Consider the following 14,486-nt stretch of genomic DNA (forward strand, 5'->3'; position numbering starts at 1 on the left):
ATATGGGATGAGAGACAGTTTGGTCTAGGGAACAGTTAATTTGGCTGAGAATTACCAAAGTCCTTGGTTGAGTTGCTGCACCTGATCCATGCTTTGAAGGAAATTAGGGACTCTAAGAGGCAGAGGTGAGGAGGAAATGCTCTCCAGGCACAGCGGATAATCTGTGCAAAGTCATGGAGGTGGGAGATGTTTGCTCAGGTCAACTTGGCTTGAAAATGGATTTGATGATGGGGAATAACATGAACTAAGTCTGGGAAGGTAGGAAAGAATCAGATTATGTAGGGCTTTAAATGACAAATGAAGGAGTTTGGGTTTTTATCCTAGAGGCAACAGGGAGCTGTTAAGCTATTTCAGCAAGGGGAGTGACAAAGTCATACCTATGATTTAGTAATTTCAATTTGCTTTTTGCATATAGGATAGATTGGAGAGGAGAGGATAGGGACAATGTTATCTTCCACTTATGTGGTGGTACTAAACTTCTTGGCAAGCATACATCTCTAAAGCAACTAGAGAGGAGGCAGAGAGGTAAAAGACAAAAAAAAAAGATAAAAGACACTTACATTGTCTCTCTGGAAAGAAACTATATTAACACCACAGATAAACCATGCTTTCTTTCCTAATGTTTCAAGCTACAACACAGACTTTTAAGGAAGATTTGTGAAGCCATTTTCTCAAAGACAGATTGGAAAAGGAAAAGACTAGAATTAGGGAAACATTAAGAGACTGTTGTAATAGTCCAAGTAAGAGATAGAGAAGGACTAAAGTAGAACTTAGAGGTTCTAGATTTTATCTTAGATGAATAAAAAATTTTGCCACAATAGGCATGGTATACTCTTTGATGTCTTATTTAGTGTAAAAACTGGGCTGGGCTGCATTGGATGCATTTCACATCTTATTTGGCCCTCACAACAACTCTGTAAGGTAGGTGCTATTGCTAACTCCATTTTACAAATAAGGAAACTAAGTTTCAGAGAGGTTAAGTGATATGTCCAGGGTCACCTCACTAGTAAGAAGTCTAAGGTGAGATTTCACCAAATGTATTCTTGGCTTCAACTCCAGAATTCTCTTCATTCTACCATTCTCTCACTAATATGTGCTTGTCTTTAATTGGAGGCTGCAGAACTAAATCATCTGAAATTGGCTTTGATAAATGTTGATTTTTCATCTTTGTCTACTAATATTTCAGTATCTGTAATGCAAAAGATTCATGTCATCTTATTTGTCTACAGACCTAGATTGTTTTATTTTTGAAAAAAAATGGTTTGGGTTAAAATTTGGGGAGGTGGTATGAAATACAAATGAGAGTAAGACTTGAACCTCTGGATATGAGCTCTTCTCATTGGCTCCCTTGAAACTGTGATAGTTATTCTGACAAGGAGCCCATTGGCTATTCTTTGTTTATCAAAAAAAAAATAACTTTTTAAGCTCTTACTTTTTCTTCTATACCTTTTAAGTGCTCATACCCAAATGTTGTTCCTTTGAACCTACCCCCCCCCCAAAATGTACTTTGGCAATTTTTATGGGCAGAAGGCAAGAAGCAATTTTAAAATCTACCACACAACGCATTTGTTGGAAAAAAAAACATACTAAACATTATTGATAGGGAGAGACTGTGGTACAATGAATATCCAGAGTTGGCTATTCATCTAAGTTGTGAAGCTTGGATGCCACTAAGCTCAATGAACTGAAAAGTAATTTTCTCTCATTTTGGTGGCAAATGTGTGGATGAGAAGAGAACAATGTCAGCTCTAACTCAAGGAAGTGGTCTGACAGTCAAGAGAGTTTCAACTTTTTTCCTAATGGCATAGGGCCTATTTGCTACCTTAATCCATAAAGAACTCAGTGCAAAGAACAAAATAGCTAAAGGAAGATTCTTGGTGGTGAACAGGTATTTCAGTGTTATCATGATATGACTGAGTATAGAGAAAGAGGGAGAAAAAAAGGAATGATTATCAAAAACTGCTCAGCTTATTCATGACAATTAATTACATTTAGGCCAGTCTTCATGATTATAAACCTCCATTAAAACCCTACTCTGATGGGCAGCTAGGTGGTGCAGTGATAGAGCATCGGCCTTGGATTCAGGAGAACCTGAGTTTAAATCCGGTCTCAGACACTTAACACTTACTAGCTGTGTGGACCCTGGGCAAGTCACTTAACCCCCAATCGCCTCACCAAAAAAAAACCCCCCAAAAAACAAACAAACAAAAATCCCTACTCTGATGCCTCATCATGGAATGGAAGAAGGTACTTTGACTTCCTGAGGGCTGTGCTAGTCTTAAAGCACAAGCTTTTGATAAGTTTATACCAAGTTAGAAGCACTTCAAAGACAGGCTTAGGAGAAACTTAACACCAAGATGGCTCCAAGATGATGAATATTTTAGCTAAGTGATTGTGGATGACAAAGAATTGGAAATTTAGGGAATTCCCATCAATTGGGGAATGGCTAAACAAGTTGTGGGTATATGAATGTAATGGAATACTATTGTGCTGGTAAGGAATAATAAGCAGATGGATTTTAGGAAAACCTGAAAGACTTACATGAATTGATGCTGAATAAAAGAGAAGAACCAAGAGAACATTGTACACGATGTCAACAACATTGTATTATTAAATCTATCAGCTGTGATAGACAACTCTTCTTAGCAATACAATGATCCAAGATAATACCAAAAGACTCATGATGGAAAAATGCTCTCCCCATTCAAGGAAAAGACTATGGAGTCTAAAATGCAAATTGAAGCATACTATTTTCACTTTTGTTGTTGCTTTTTTCTTGTTGTTGTTTATTCTTTCTTATGTTTTCCTTTTGTTCTGATTCTTCTCTTACAACATGACTAACGTAAAAATATGTTTAACATGATTGTAATGTATAACCTATATCAGATTGCTTGCTGGCTTTGGGAGGGGGAAAAGAAGGGAGGGTGGGAGAAAAATTTGGAACTCAAAAAAATATCTTGAACATGTAATTGGGGTAAAAAATTGAAATAAAAAATAAATATCCAATGTCTTTAAAAAAATAAATAAAGTGATTGTGGAAGATAGTCTGCCAAGTCAGAGAGGGGTTGTGATCTGTGTTGGTGGAGGGAGTGCCCATATCAATTAAAATATGAATCTCTGAACTATTATAGTATGGTTATGAGCACTTCTGGTCAATATGACTTCCCAAATGGAGGCAGACCACCAGCTCCCATATGCCTACTCCAGCAAAAAACTCAGCTTCCAACTAGACCAAATAATTATCAAGAAATCCAGTGAGATACTATAATAAATGAATACTTCCACCACAGAACTACAGGCAAACAGTAAGGCAACAAGGATTTATTAAGCACTTATTATTTGCCAACACTGGGGATGCTAAGCACTGAGGATATAAATGCCAAGCACTGGAGATATAAATACAAGAAAAAAGAAAATTAGTCTTTGCCCTCAAGAAACTTACATTCTACTGATGGAAGATAAAACAAAAGGGAAGTAGGAGAAAAGACCAGGAAGTCTGAAGTGGAATAGTGAGAGGAATGTGGACTGGCTGGGGTTTTGGGCCCCAGTGAAGTAACTCACCAATGGTAAAGAGGAACTGGATGGTCAAGGGTGAGAAGGCCCTAGGTATTGAGGAAAGGTACAGCATAAGAAGGTACAGAAAGCCAGTCAGAAGCCACTAGGCAATAGGAAATAACAAAGCCAATGCCAACTCAAACAAAGAAAAAAGTATGCCTCTCAATGTGACCAGAGATGGACCAGAGACACATGCAGCCTGCAGAGCTCTGTGTCTGGTGGCAGCAGAGTTAAGGGCTTCCCTGAGAAAGCCCTACGGTGATCAGAAATTTCAAGGATTGATAGAAATCCATGGTGGGGGCCTTGAACACCCAGTGAGTAGAAGTAACCACTTCAATGTGCTGATACTCCGACAAGGATAGCCCAGGCACCCTAGGGTTCCAAGATCCCTAGGTCTCTGTTCTAAGATAACAAGATCTTGAAGATCTAGTTCTCTGAACCCGAAAAATCCAGGAAGAGCTAATCCTAGGAGGTAGAGGTCAGTGCAGGAACCCAGGAGAGACCACACTAAGCCTACCACCCATCTTCAAAACATAGTAAACATGGAACCTGAAATAAATCTGTAGATGAGTAAACCAAAGAAGACATTGACCAGTATCAAAAATTATTTTAGGTCTACAGATCCTTTTGAAGGAGAGGATATCTCTGTAACAACTGGAAGCAAAGACTGAAAGAAAAAAAATTACTTTTCACAAAAACTATATGAATACTCTAGAAGAAAAGAAGCAAGACTTTTTTTTTTAAATGAACCAAAAACTCTGAAAGAAAGAATTGGAAGGAAACCTTCCCCAAGTAGCAGACTCCCTGAAAACTAGAATAGACCAAACAGAAATCAATGTTTCATTTAGAAAATAAGATATATTGGAAGAAAAATCAAATGATTGAAAAAATAGAAGAAAATATAAAAATATTTGATATAAAAAATTACTGACCTGAAAAAAGGTCAAGATAAAATTTAATAATCATCAGAATCCCTAAAAACCATTATTTTTTTAAAAGCCTATACATTCTATTTCAAGAAATCATAAATGAAAACTGCCTGAATCTATTAGAACCAGGTAGCAAAATGAAGACATAGATAATCCACTAATCATCTTCTGAAAGAAACCCCAAAGGGAAAATACCAGGAATGTCATAGCCCAAATCCAGAGCTCCCATGTTGAATAAACAAACAAACAAATCTGTAAGTATCTAGGAGGGAGGGGGAAAAGTAGTTCAAGTACCAAGAAAACATAGTTGTTAAGATCATACAAGATCTAACAAGTTCTACTAAAGATGAAAGGAATCCTTGGAATACAATATTTCAAAAGGTAAAAAAGGTAAGGACACAATAAAAAATAATAACTTATATACTACAAATCTAGTATAATAATACAGGGGTAGAAATAGACCTTTAATGGAATAGAGGACTTTAAATCTTTTCTAATGAAAATACTAGAGTTGAGTAGAAACTTTGGGACTAAGCAGAAAAATTCAGTGAAATCTAGAAAGGTAAAATTATTTGAACAACAGGAGTTCCACAATGAGGTAATGCAAACATTCTAATAGAGAGAGAAAAAAACAAGTATCCTTTCAGAAACTTAATGTCTTCAAAAGTTATCAAGAGGAGATACATAAAAAAAACAGAGGACTTAAGCATAATTTGGTTTTCTTCTGAGAGTTTTAAGAGGGGAAAAAGAAGTATGGGTTAAAAGGAATACTTACATGTAGAAAAGAGGAGAAGGGATGGAACTTGCTATTCCTTTTAACTGAAGTGCTTGAGGAAGAATATGTAAACATTCAGGATAGGATAGGAGAGTAGGCATCAGATGAACTGAGGTTTTTATTTATTTTTATTTTATTTTATTTTTATTGTCCATTCTCATCTGAAATGGACAAAGTAGGGTAGACCACATGCAAAAATCATTGGGGTAGAAATACAAGAGATTCAATTGAAGGTGTGAGAATTGGAATGACACCCCCCTACTGAGAGAGATATTGCCAGAGAAGCTCCACCATGAGGAGAAAGCATGCGATTTAGAAACCATGAGACTTAGCATCCGGAAGTGACCTTTTCTGGGGTTTTGAAGGTCAGTTTGGCATCAGGAAGCAATGTTTGCTCGTGGGTCTTGTCATCAAAGTTACCAGCCAATTAGCTTGGAGCTGTGTGTGTGGACAGTCCTTTTTCCTGTTTCACAAGAGGCTCTGGGAGTAGCTGCTAAGTGTTGGTCTTTTGGGTTCCTGACCTCGGTATGATAGGTCGGATACTGGGGTCTCTTAGAGATAGTTAGATTTTTTACCTCTCTCTCTCCTCACTAACTTCTTATGCACTTTAATAAATACTTAAAAGTCTAAACTCTTGCTAAAGCTTCTAATTTAAGGTGACCACTCATTAGATTTTAGACATCATAGCTAGAATTTTAGCCCCTTACAAAGTTTTTATTTTTTTTATTGTGAAAAAAAAAGAAATATAACAAATTCAACAGGAAAATAAGTGGGGTATGGTAAAGGAGAATGGGGGGAGGGTATAAAAAACAAACTTCCTGATCCTGGAGGAGGATTTTCTTTCCTTCTGTGGGAAAGAAGAAAAGCAAAGAACTTATACTCTAAAGGGAAATGTCTGAACAAACTAGTATATGAATGTAAATAGATATTATTGCACTGTAAGAAATGACAAAAGAGATAATTTCACAGAATCTTTTGTAGTGTGAACTGATGCTGAGTGAAGCGAGAAGAAGCAGGACCACAGTTTATGCAAGGTCAACAATAGTAAAGAAAAACAACTTTGAAAGAGAATAAAAATTCTTATCAATGCACTGACTCATCATGTCTCTGGAAGTCTTAAGAAACATCCTAATCACCTCCTGATATAGAAGTAATGGACTAGGTATAGAGGCATACTTTTTGTGCATGACCTCTATATATTAGATCTGTTGTTCAGTTGTGTCTGACTCTTCATGACTATACTGTCCATGGATCGATTGATCTATCTAACTATCTATCTATCTATCTATCTATCTATCTATCTATCTATCTATCTATCTATCTACTTGGCAAAGATGCTGAAGTGATTTGCTATTCCCTTTTCCAGTGGATAAAGGCAAACAGAGGTTAAGGTCACACAGCTATTAAGTGTCTGAGCTGGATTTGAACTCAGATCTTCCTAACTCCAGGCCCAGTGCTCTATCACCGAGCCATCTAGCTGCCTCCAGTATAGATGGTCTGCTTGTTTTGTACAAGATTTTTTTTCTCTCAGTTTTTAATGGGGAAGGGGTAAAATGGGGTTAGAATAGTGATGCTCTCCCAGAGGAGTCATTAATATGTGTGTGTGTATATATATTTTAATGTGTGGCTGAGCACAGGAGGAAAGTTTTAAAGGAAGCACAGATAAATAGGTCAGTTTTGAAACAGGTGATAATTATGTGGGTTTTTTTTTAAAGCAAGAAATGTAAAATGGACATGCATAGTTTTATATACAATCCTCTTTTGTAATCTGTTGTTTCTTTGTTTTTGGAGGGCAATGAGGGTTAAGTGACTAGCCCAGAGACACAGCTAATAAGTGTCAAGTATCTGAGGCCAGATTTGAACTCATGTCCTCCTGAATCCAGGGCTAATGCTTTATACACTGTGCCACCTAGCTGCCCCAATCTGTTGTGTTTGTGGAAGTACTCTGCTTTTTGTAAGTTCAGAATAAAACAATTTTTTAAAGATGGATGATTATAATTGTATATGTATACCTGTATCTAATTGCTTACCACTTTAGGGAGAGAAGTGGAGAGGGAGGGAAGGATGGATAAAAATTATAACCCAAAAGTATAAATAAAATTGTTTATTACTTTAAAAAATTATAGCAGGGGCAGCTAGGTGGCATAGTGGATAGGGCACTGGCCCTGGAGTCAGGAGTACCTGAGTTCAAATCTGACCTCAGACACTTAACACGTACTAGCTGTGTGACCCTGGGCAAGTCACTTAACCCCAATTGCCTCACTAAAAAAAAAAATTATAGCAGCCCTTTTTTGTGGTGGCTAAGAATTGGAAATCAAAGTAAAGCCCATTAATTGGCTAATGGCTAAACAAGCTGTGGTATATGATGGTGATGGAATATTATTCTGTTCTAAGAAATGACAAACAGGTTGATTTCAGAAAGGCCTGGAAAGACTTGTATGAACTGATGTATAATGAAGAAAGGAGAACCAAGAGAACATTGTGCACAGTGACAGCAATATTGTTTGATGAAGAGCTGTGAATAACTTAGCTATGCTCAGCAATACAATGACCCAGACAATTCCAAAGGACTACCGATGAAACATACTATCCACCTCCAAAGAAAGAAGTGATATTGATAGAACACAGACTGAAGCATGCTATTTAAAAAAAAGATGTATGATTACAAAATATATTGTTACACTTGACCTTCACAATGATCCTGTGAGGGAGGTAGATACGGTATCCCTATTTATAGATATAATAATAGTAATCACTAATATTTATAGAGTATTTACTCTGTGGCAAGCACTGTGCTAAGCACTTTCCAAATATCATATCATTTGATCCTCACAACAATGCTGGAAGGTAGGTGCTATTATTATCCCCATTTTACAGATGAGGAAACTGACCTCTAAAGAGATGAAGTGACTTTCAGTAGTTATGTTATCAGGAGCAAGCCTTAATTTCTCTGTGACTCAGTTTTCTCATCTGTAAAATAAGCAGAGAGTTTTGCATTTTTGTCTTTGTATTCATAGCTCCTAGCAAAGTGCTTTGCACATGATAGATACATAATATATGTTTGTCAAATTTGTTGCTGATGATGACTAATGACCTAGATCTTCTTTGGCCTTTAACTATCAACAATAAAAAGTAGAGCTCAATCAAGTAAATAGGTCGCCTTTTTAAAAAAACTAAAGTAATGACCTTTTTTATAACTCCATCCATAATTCCTTTAACAATATATACACAGAAGAATATTTTAATCAAGTTTCATGGCACAGACAAATATTGGGTGCATTCACTATGACATTTTAGAGCTTCTCATTTTGTTCAACAGCTTAAACCATCCTCCAAGGTTTCTTTTCTTTGTGTTTCTTGGAAAGGTAATCAAGCAGCCTGGTGTGCTCAGAAAGGACATTGGACTGAGTCAGGAGCCCAAGTACTGGCCACTTTTGAATAATTTTGAGTATTTCCTTCACTATTCAGGGCCCCAATTTCATCATCTATAAAACGAAGGACTGAGACAAGATTTTTCTCAAAGGTTTCTTCCTGTTCTGATATTTTGCCATTCTGTGAGAGTGTTCTATTTTGACTTGGGGAATGTGCACCACGGCAGAAACGTTGGGTATGGATCCCAGCCACAAACACAAGTTTATACAGAGTTAATTAAAATGATTTCTGATTGCTGAGTCATGAAAAAAATGAATTGAAATCACAGCAATTACAAATCCACAATGTAAAATATCAGCACTCTGGAACTTAAGGTGAAACCAAAAGGAGATTAGGAGAAAACCAGGATGGCTTGGAGCAAGGGCCTCTCCTCCCATCAGCAGATCTCAGTCTACTCTGCTCTCCTAGATGTTGTCTTGTCCCCAATTCCAGGAATTCTTAAGTCACCCACAAAGAAGACACTCACCCTCACTTGGCTGAGAGTACAGTCTTTCTGTTTTTCTTAAGTCTGTCAAATAATGTTCTCAAATGAACTGTCTACCTGTGGTTTTCCCCCCAGGGAATTTTTGGCTAGAATGATTCCTTACCTAAGGTTCTACAGTCCAAGCACAGAAGATGTTTCCCTGCCCTTGAGCTTTCTTTAGACTTCTACCAATAAATTCCTAATATCAGACTATTTAGATGTAATGATAAATTCAATAGTTCTGTAAATAGAAGAAATAGAAATAGATTCCTGGAATAGGGACCTGGTAATAAGGAACTTTAGATCAGAACTTCCTTAAATCTTTCTGTTTCACCCAAACTGGTAATCTGAAAGTGCCAACCTGAAAGGGAAGACCAGAGGTAAAGTTTTATTTTATCTTGAGTGTACCTGTCTCATAATATATGATGGGATTAGATCTGTGATTTCATTCATTGGAATTCCTGGGTGAGGAAGACCTCTCTCTCAATGCAAGTCAGTACCTGCTTTGACATTTATAGTCAGGAAAACCTGAGTTCAAATTTGGCCTCAGATACTTACTAGCCGTGTGACCCCCAAGCAAGTAACTTAACTGATTGCCTCCAAAAAAGAAAAAAATATATAGTTTTAAAAAGTTGTTTAGAATGCTGAGAGGCTAAGTGATCTGTCCAGGGTCACCCATCCAGTATAATAGAGATGGGAGTTGAACCAGCCAAGTTTTCTTACATTTTAGGGGTTTTTTTTTTGCCTCTCATGTAATAAATTATGTGCAGGGATCATATCTTACCTAAGCCTCTTATAGTCATCTTAACTTCTCTGTCCCACATTTGTTGTAGTTGTTCAGTCAGTTTCGGTTGTGTCTGACTCTTTGTGACCACATTTGGGGTTTTCTTGGCAAAGATACTGGATCTTTGCCATTTCCTTTTCCAGCTCATTTAATACATGAGGAAAATGAGGCGAACAGAGTTAGGTGACTTGCCATAGTCACACAACTAGTAAGTGTCTGAGACCAGATTTGAACTCAGGAAGACAAGTCTTCCTGACTCCAGGCCCAAAACAAACAAATTTTTTAAATCTAAAAATAAAACAATAAAACTCAGACATCCAGTTCTGATTCTTGTTAAAGGTTGTCAATGTAAGTCATTCCAAGCCCAGGGGATCTGTTGGAATCTGCAACAATTCTAAGTCACGTCCAATGTAAAAGACTCCTGGAAGACCAAATGAGTTACAGGGCTACTTTGTATGGCACTGAATTTCAGCACTAGAATTCCACCTAGCACCAGCCCAGGCCTACCCAAGGGGGGGACTCAAGCCTCAGAACTGGTCTGATATCTCAAGCACCTCCCAAACTCAGATGAAGAAGGGTTGAATTGGACTTGCTTGGCCTTCTCAGAAATACAATACCTAGCTGAAGCCTATCTCAGTACCAAGACATAGCCCCCAGGGCTAGATCAACTTTAAGCAGGTCTCGGGGAATTCAAAGAAAAGAGAACTGGATGTTTAATATGACTGTACCACATAACCTATATCAGACTGTTTGCTACTTTGGGAGGGGGGGGAGGAAGGGAAGGAGGGAGAAAATTTTGGCAACTCAAAATCATACAAAAATGAATGTTAAAACTAGCTTTACATGTAATTGGAAAAAATAAAATACTATTTAAAAAGAGAGAAAGGAATTGGGGTAGGGTGGAATGAGTTGCAATTTGGCTTACTTTATTCAGTCTTTCAGGAGGTTGCATTCCCATTATGCAGCCACCAACCCACTGTTTATGTATGGTATTGAAACTTTTCTAAGCTAAGTCAGAAGGATCATTTTAAACATGTCCTAACTTCATATTTGGTTTTCAACTAAACAACAATGTTTATTTATAATGAAAATAATTTAGCTAAAGGGTACTGTCACTAAGGTTCAGTCTAGGCCATATCATTTAATCTAGAATTTGTGCTCACCTGAATTAGCATACATTGAGAGAATCCAAATGCCCCCTGGATTTGGACAAAACTGGTTACATATTTTCACAAGTCTAGGCAAATATTTTATCAGAAGACCAGTCTAAAATACAAATAAATAGGAACTATATGTTAAGTGATGGTTTGTTCTATTCTTCAGCAAAATACACAGAGAAGTACATTCTAATAGTGGGAATTCAGAAACACTGAAGACTCCAAACTAGAATGCTAGTAGTTTTCTCACCTCATAATTTATTCTGGCAAATAATTCAATATATTTTTACTATATTAGGTAAAGCTTGTAGAAACCCAAATTTATTTTTCTGCAAACTCTTTTATAATTCTTTTTCTTTCTCTGCCACTTAAACTTTCATCATTTTCAATAACAGACCAGACAGATCACAGACTACTCTAAATAAGTATACTAAATGAAAGAAAACTTTGTCTAACAGAAGTTTCTGGGTTCTTTTTAAAAAAATAACAATCAAAGTTCTGGAAGACAAAGTTATCAGCATTGTACAGTGAAAGAGAGACACTGGAGTTAGAATGAAAGGTCCTGGGTTCAGATCCTGTCTGTTACTTCCTGTCATTCAACCTCTCTGGGCTTCAATTTCCTCAACTGTAAAATGGGAGAAAAGATTAACTAGGTAGCCCCGAGGGGCAGTTCTAAACCTATGACCTTTCCCTTTATAACGAGGGTGTTTGTATCTGTGTTTTGTGAGTGTGTGTGTGAGAGACAGAGAGACGGGGGGGGGGGGGGGGGGGGGGGGGAGAGGGAAGGAGGGAGGGAGCGGGAGAGGGAGAGAGGAGAGAGAGAGTTGTATATTTTGGTTTTGGTTTCTTGGGGCAGAAGAGTAGAGGGAAAGAAACGGTCGTTACGTTTCTTTTAAGGAGTCTGTAAGCTAAAGCTCTCTTGCCTGTTTTTCAGCCTCAAAGTTGGTTAGTTTCTGGAGCCAGGAAGAGAATAGAATGCTGCTTGTTCTCCCTATGTTCTGGAATGGCAAAAAAACAAAAATAAAACAAAACAAAAAAAGCCTTTTTATGAATGATGATGGCTGGGGACCAGAAGAGACCATGCAAATGACAGACAGAAAGAGGGTAGTAGGCAGGAGATCTGTGACTACAGATTTGCTCTGGGATAACGGAACGGATTTTCTTCCAGGACTCTATCCTAAGGGCAAGACATTCACTTAAATCTGTAAAAGCAGTTCCTCCCCAACTTCCATCGTGCCTCTCAGGAATGTATCCTGCCACTGGTAGCACCTGAGCCCAAAGGGGCAGCCTCTGCCAATAACAGGACCCGAGCCCGTTTTCCCTTTCTGACGGAGGAGATTGGTGCTCCCTCATCATTCTCTCATCCCCATCTGCAGCAAGTATCCCAAGTTGCGCCGTGAACAGCCAAGGCTCCTTCCATCCCCTTCACTGGGGCAGCCAGAGCTTGCAGCAGGAGCAGCAGCAGTGGGTCCCCCAGCTCGGGATAGACGGAGGGGGCTGAGCTCTCAGATTGACGCCCCCACCCCCCATTCCCAGGAGCCGCCGGCTCGCCCCGAGCCCGCCAGTCTGTCTCACTTAGGGACTCACCTGCCGCTGCAGCCTCGGCGGGCTGGCTCCCTGCAGCCTCAGTCCCTTCTCCCCCAGCCATAGCACGGGCCGGCCGGCTGGTTCTCGAGCCCTCGGGCCGGCTGCATGGAGGGGCCCCCGAGTCAGCCCCACACACGCCCGAGGAGGCTAATCCGACCGCGCGGCAGCTGTGGGCACACCTGCGGGGCTGAACCAGGGATGCTCCGCGGCCGCCTCTGCAGCAAGCGGCCCCTCTTCCTGCCTCACTCCCTCCCTAACCCAGCCACTGGAGCAGGCAAAGCTTCAGACTCGTCTCCCAAACCTGCCGGGCTATTGAGCATGCCCAGTCGGGCTGCCCGAGACCCGTTCAAGGGAATCAGAGGATGCAGATTCCACTAACCGGGTTTTAGGGGTAACTGGAAAAATGTGGGGGAGGAAGAGGAGGAGGGGGAAGAGGAGAAGAGGATGGAGCTGGGGTAGAGGTGCCTGCGGCAGGCATAAAGTCTTTGAAAAAGAGATTATAGCGTCCAGGAGCTCAGGAGAAAGAAGTGTGACAAAAGAGACAGACAGATCACAGATGTTTTGCAGACAAGGCAGCCCAAGAAAAAGGCGATTCAAACTGGCATCCTTGATCTCAGTATTAATGCTGCCCAAAGGGCTTACTTAGAGGCATAGGGTTTAGAAATGGAAGGGATCCTAAAGATCCTCTAAGTCTAAGCCCCTCATCTTTCCAAATGGAGATACTGAGGCCCAGAGGGGTTGTGACTTGTCCGAAGTTACTAAATAGCAGAGGTGAAACTGAAACCCAAGGTCTTTTAACCCCGGATTCCAGTGTTCTTTTCACTGTTTCCTGCTCCCTCCCTCCATGCAGCTTAAATTTATATCACCGTGTGATTGTTAGAAAATGACATTTCTCAAAGTGAATGCCCATCCATTGGGGAATGGCTAAACGATTTGTGGGACAAGAATGTAATGGCATATTACTGTGCTGGGAGACGCAAAGAATATGATGAAAACAGAGAAGCATGGAAAGACTGCTTATACAAATTATGGAGTCAGGAAGTACTGGGTTCAAATCCAGATGCAGACATCAACTTTCTCTCTGACCCTGGGCAAGACATTAACCTCTCTTTTTCTCAGCTTCTTCACCTATAAAGTGAGGGAGGGTTGGACTTGATGGCCACTAACGTCCCTAAGTCTATGATCTTATCATGCAAAGTGAAGTAAGCAGAACTGGGCAAACAACATACAAAATGACAACATCAATTGAAATGGAAAGAACTACGAGAACACAAAATGAATGCTAAGAATCTGTAATGGCCAAGCATGACCCCAAAGAAGAGTTATGAGGAGGCATTCTCTTCTTTAGAGAAGTTGGGGATTATGGGTGTGGAATACTAAATATAATGTCAGTTTTCTCCCACCCCCAAAAAATGTGTGTTAATTTTACTGAACTATTTTTTCTACTCTTTTTAGTCTTTTTTTTTTTTAAGTAAAGGATGCCTCTCTGTGAAGGGGGGCAGGGATACATTGGGAAGGGTACGTGAAACAAAAACAAAAGATCAATAAAAATTATTTTTAAAATTTTTTTAAAGAAAATGACATTTGTTTTTCATAGTTTAATCCTCCCACTACTTTGGTCTTGTTTTTAAATTTTAAAAAAAATCTTTTGTTTTTACATCACCTTCATTTTTAGATATATCTCTTTTCCTCCTACTCAAAGAGCCCTTCCCTATAAAAACCAATAAGAAAGAAAGGGGAGGCGGGAAATTGTTCAGCAAAATTAACCAATATATCAATCAGTTCTGAGAATATTTAGAATATT

At 39.0% G+C, this 14,486-nt stretch overlaps 1 protein-coding gene across 1 annotated transcript in view; it reads right to left on the reverse strand.

Moving 5' to 3' along the window:
• The window catches only part of ARNTL2 (aryl hydrocarbon receptor nuclear translocator like 2), a 109,782-nt gene extending 96,798 nt beyond the window's left edge, over nucleotides 1-12,984 (reverse strand). Inside the window, 1 exon segment of the mRNA XM_043967416.1 lies at nucleotides 12,683-12,984. The gene's annotated coding sequence lies outside the window, so the exon portion shown is untranslated.
• Nucleotides 12,985-14,486: the final 1,502 nt, after the last annotated feature.

The sequence above is a fragment of the Dromiciops gliroides genome, chromosome 5, assembly GCF_019393635.1.
Source record: "Dromiciops gliroides isolate mDroGli1 chromosome 5, mDroGli1.pri, whole genome shotgun sequence".
In the NCBI taxonomy this organism is placed as follows: Eukaryota; Metazoa; Chordata; class Mammalia; order Microbiotheria; family Microbiotheriidae; genus Dromiciops; species Dromiciops gliroides.